This window comes from Hyaena hyaena, unplaced genomic scaffold (genome assembly GCF_003009895.1).
Source record: "Hyaena hyaena isolate Hyena2069 unplaced genomic scaffold, ASM300989v1 scaffold_264, whole genome shotgun sequence".
Classification (NCBI taxonomy): Eukaryota; Metazoa; Chordata; class Mammalia; order Carnivora; family Hyaenidae; genus Hyaena; species Hyaena hyaena.
In genome coordinates this window covers 1614768-1620322 of record NW_024080894.1, presented here as the reverse complement: position 1 = coordinate 1620322, position 5555 = coordinate 1614768, and positions in this window count along the sequence as shown.

The window sequence follows — 5555 nt, the reverse complement described above, 5'->3', positions numbered from 1 at the left end:
GAGCACACTGATGGCCTTCCTATCAAATTCTACAGGTGACAAGATGATTGGAGCACTAGATAGTATGTTGGATAACAGAGACAAGTTTCTAAAACTCTTCATAAGCTAGAGCATCAGAATGGAATTTTAAAAAGAACAAATGTAGAATCTTTGAATTAGATCAAAAAACTAATTATACAAATAACTGGGTAACACTAGAAGCTTAGTTAAGTGTAATTTCAAAATGGATCAGCAATGCGATACAGCTGTCTAAATAAATAAATAAGTAAATAAACTACATTAGATTGCATAAATAGAACACAGCAGTGATGGATGCAGATGTCATATTGAACAAATCATAGTTAGGATGGTAGGGCAGAAGCATATAGAGCCAAAGGAACTAAAGTTTTCAAATATTTCTACCTGAATATCTAATGACCTCTCCCAATGTGCCAAATCATGTAAGCAGATAGGACAAAAATTGCCAATGGGAATGTTCCCAGCCCTTTTTCTGCTCCCACTTCTTATTTGGATATTCTGTTTCCCCCTTCCCAAAAAGGAAGGGTTGGTTTTTCTCTGGGAGAGAACTTAAGTTATGCTACCTCATAAAATGGGCAAGAAGGATAAGGAAAGGAAGAGACAGGAAAGCCAATGGGCATATATACTAAAAAAGAGTTTGGGGGAATTTAAAGATAGAGGAGTTCTAGAACACTTTTAAGGTGTAAGAGAATAGAGAAAAGAAAGGAAAGGGGCTTTATTTGGATTACAGTAATCACTCAAGTATATATAAAACCAAAATGCATCTTTACCATAATTACCCAGCTTTTGGTATGAGTTCTGGCTCTGTAAGTATTATTAGGACTTTTCATGTATTTCCTTCTTAGCCAGGTCCTGCCTCCTCCCTATTCTCTGCCACAAGCATATAAAAGCCTTATGGTAAAGCCTACCACATTCCTAAGTAATATGACAGTGGATTTCATACCACAATATGATTGGGTCTGAAAGTAGACACAGCTAATTTCTTTCAATGCTACTAATCAACATAGTACTGGAAGTTTGGCTAGTATAATCAGACAATTAAAATAAGAGGAATAAAATTTGGAAGGGAGGAGACAAAATTGCCATTGTTTGTAGATTATATAATAATTTACATTCAAGTAAAAGTTACAAACTCTGAAAATTAATAAAGGGCTTCAAAGTCAGCAAGGTTGAGAAATAAAAATATCATTCAACAAAGACAAATAGCATTTGTATTTATCAGCAATAACCAATTAGAAAATGCAATAGAAAATAAAGCATTATTTACAGTAACCCAAAAGCTAATAACTAGGAGGTGGCCTAATGGTCTTTATAGAGGAAATCTTAAAATTCTATTAAGAGAAGAGAGATTTGAATAAATGGAAAGTCACATCAGATAAACGGATGCAATATCTTTACAATTTAAAGATACGGATTTCCACAAATTGATCTACAAATTCAATATAATTCCAATAAAATGTCAGCAGAATATTTTGGGGAAATTGGATAAAATTGCTTCTTAAATTAATATGGAACAATAAAGGCCTTTAAACAACTAAGACAATCTTTTATTTTATTTTATTTTTTTTAATATTTTATTTCTAGGAGAGAGAGAGAGAGACAGCGTGAGCAGGGGAGGGTCAGAGAGAGAGGGAGTCACAGACTCTGAAACAGGCTCCAGGCTCTGAACTGGCAGTCAGCACAGAGCCTGACGCGGGGCTCGAACCCACGAACTGCGAGATCATGACCTAAGCGAAAGTCGGACGCTTAACCGACTAAGCCACCCAGGCGCCCCAACAATCTTTTAAAAGAAGAAGAAATAAGGAGCTTGACCAAGCAGATACTAAGAAATACTACAGATACTAAGAAAAACTATAATAGTTAAAACAGTATGTTACTGGTGATAAAACAATGACAAATAAATAATAGAGTTATGAAACAGACTCTGTATGAGAACCTTTGGGACCTTAGAGTAAAAAAAAAATGTTTAAAATAGTCTAAATACAATCCCCAAAAAGAATAAAGATGGAGTTTGTCTATATCAAAACAATTCAAAGTTCCTATTGAATAAGGGACGCTATATACAATATTAAAAAGTGACTTATATACTAGAAGATCTTTACAATATCTATAAGAGGCAAACCATTAGTTTCTAGAATACATAAGGAATTCTCAACAATCTACAAGGAAAAGGCAGAAACCCAACAGAAAAATGGGTAAAGGTATGAATAGGCAATTCACTGAAAGTCTAATAATGAAAAACCATTGGAACCGATGTTTAATCTCATTTATAATTTAAAATGTTAAGACTATCAGGAGATATCACTTGATACTATACATACTGGCAAAATTTAAGCTTTGAATCTATCACCTGCTAGCAAAACTCTGGGTAAATAGGAACCCTCTTACAAACCAGGTAGGGCATAATCTGGTGTGATCATTTTGGATTGCAGTTTGGCAGGATTTAGTGATACTAAGTATGTGTATACCTTGTGATTCAGAAACCCCACTCCTAGCACAATGGTGTATAAGGAGACATACAATGGGAACACTGCATGGTTGTTTTTGGTGATGGGAGTTGGAGACAACAGCTGTGTCCTCAGTAGAGGAATAGTATGATAGAGTACTTGACTAAGATGGAATAATATGCAGTGGTCAAAAGAAAAATGAATTAGATCTTCATATAATAACATTGCTGGATCTCACAATAGTATATACATACAATGGAATACTTTATAAAAAGAAGAAAATTCTGCAATGTGTGACAACATGGATGAACCTTGAGCATATTATGCTGAGTGAAATAAGGCAGTCATAGAAAGACAAATACTACATGACTCCACTTCTATGAGATATCCAAAATAGTCAGAATCATAGAGTAGAATGGTGGTTACCAGGACTGGGGGAAGAGGGAAAACGGGGAGTTATTAATCAATAGACATAAAGTTTTAGTTAAACAAGATGAGTAAGCTCTAGAGGTCCGGCATACAACTTCATACCTACAGTCAACAACAATGTATTATACACTTAGTTTAAGAAGTTAGATCTAGTGTAAATGTCTTTACCACAGCAAAATAAATAAAATATACTTCTGAGTGAAATGATTAAGGTTTATAACAAAATGACAATTGTGTAAATTTCTAAAAACTTTTCACACATACCAAACACTATTTTTACAGATATACATATATACACCTAAACAAGTGTATAGAAGGTAGATTGGAAGTTTTGACATTGCAAACAAAAGAACGAGGATCTATGAAAGGATGGGACTTTGGAGCAGAGGTGAGGATGAAGGAGAAGAATAAATTAAAAGGAGGAGACTTGCATGGACCAATTACATGCTAAGAACTAAGGAACATAATTAACTCAATTCTGTAAGACCAAAATAAAGGGCAAGTGGGGAAAAAAGACTACTTCAAGGATACCAACTTAGGATCTCCTTTTCTGTAAAACATTTAAATGAGGTTTCATTATCCAGATTTCAGGCAATAGCTGCTTTTAAATGATCTATGGAGGAAGTAGCCTTTTGCTCTTGAGGTCCTAAGATTCAGCCTGTCTACACATCAAAGGAAATCAACTTAATTTATAAATTATGCATTCTTTCTTCCTTTCATATGTCTATCCATCTAGTTATATCCTAAAGCATAATCATTTATACAAGCCATAGCATATAAAGCATTTTCCTGTGAACTATACCATTTTTTTAAACTATACCATTTGTCACAAAAATATAGTATTAAAGGTGAGTTAGGTATTATTATTATCATTATTATTATTATTATTGGTTTTTCCTTTTATAGATTATAAAAACTCATATTTTGCCCAACTCACATTAGTGCGAAGGGCCAGAGCCAGGATTGAATTCAGATTACATGACATAAAATCTCATGATCTTTCACTGAATCCATTCCACAGAGGTGAATGTGCCCAATACACTATTTCCCTTAATCACGAACATCTCTGGGAGGAAGGAAATATCATAAAATGAGGAAACTGTAGTTCAGAATGTTTTACCCAAAGTCTGGCAATTTATAGTTGTAGGAGCCAAGACTCAAACTCTATTTCTGAGCCTTCATCATTGAAAGGCCAACACTGAAACAATATCAGACCAAAGGTCTTCGCAAAATGGGCTTCTTAAAAGTACAGAAGCAAATATTTAAAAATTTACTAGTGGTCCTGAGTCCTTTTGAGGCCCCATTGAGCTCTCCAGAGGCTCCAGCAGTTCCTAAAATTCAGCTTTGATTTGCAAGGAAATGCTGCAGGCAATAGAGCCAGGCTCACCACCAGAGTCACCTCCAGGTTGACCTGTCAAAGGTCACCCACCTCTCTGCTCTGAGAGCCCAAAATCAAGGATGATGTCCCCCCTGTATTGTGATTGGGCAAGTTTAATGGACAGGCAGGAATTCAGGCAGAATGTGTGCTAGTTCCCCTATAGTTACAACATCCCTGACAGGCCCGTGAAAGCTCCTAAGTAAGTATTAACTCCTTAAACAGTGTTGGAAGGTCTGTAACCAAACTCAGGAGATGTGGTTCTCAACCCTAGTTGGGCAATAGAATCACCTGAGGAACTTACAAAAACACTGTGATGCCTTTACCCAGTAGACCAGTTAAATCAGAATCTCTTGAGAGTGGAACCCATGTACTAGAACTCTGTTTAAAATCTCCCTAGATGGTGATAAACCATCTAGGTTCTGTAATTAGATAGTGGTGATGGTTGTGCAACTTTGTGACTAAGAACTACTGACTTGTACACTTTAACAGGGTAATTTTTATGGTGTGTCAATTATACCTCAATTAAAAAAAAAACAAAACTCTCTCAGCTTATTCTAATGTATAGCCTGGGCTGAGAACCACTGAAAGTGGTTTCCAAACTGGGCTGCAAATTGGAATCTACTGGGGAAGTTTAAAAACTCCTAAAGCCTAGGGGCACCTGGGGGGCTCAGTCAGTTAAGCGTCTGGCTTCGGTTCATGGTCATGATCTTGCCGGTCGGGAGTTTGAGCTGCAAATTGGGTTCTATGCTGACACCTCAGAGCCTGGAGCCTGTTTCAGATTCTGTGACTCCCTCGCTCTCCACCCCTCCCCTGACCTCTCTCTCTCTCTCTTTCTTTCTCACAAAAATATAGACAAACAAAATACTGAAGCCTAGTCATGATCACCATAGGTTCTGATGTTGTTGGCTTGGGGGATAATCTGGGCATCAGGAGTTTAAAAACCTCCTCAGGTAACAGCAATGTACAGCAGGTTGAGACCACTGGTCTAGAATAATGACCTTCAACCTGGGCTCCCCAGAGGAGCACCTGGGAACTTGTTAGAAATGCAAATACTTAGTCTCACCCTAGACCTGCTGAATCAGAAACTCCAGGGTTGGGTCCAGCAGTCTATGTTTTACTAAGCCTTCCAGGTGATTCTGATGCTGGCTGCAGCTTGAGAACCACTGCTCAAGCTCTCAAGGAATTTGCATTCCAATCCGGTTATTATCCTTAAATTTTCCTAATCCCGAAATATTTGTGGAGAGCCTATTCCAGATGTAGGAAACCTTTTCATACTTAGCACC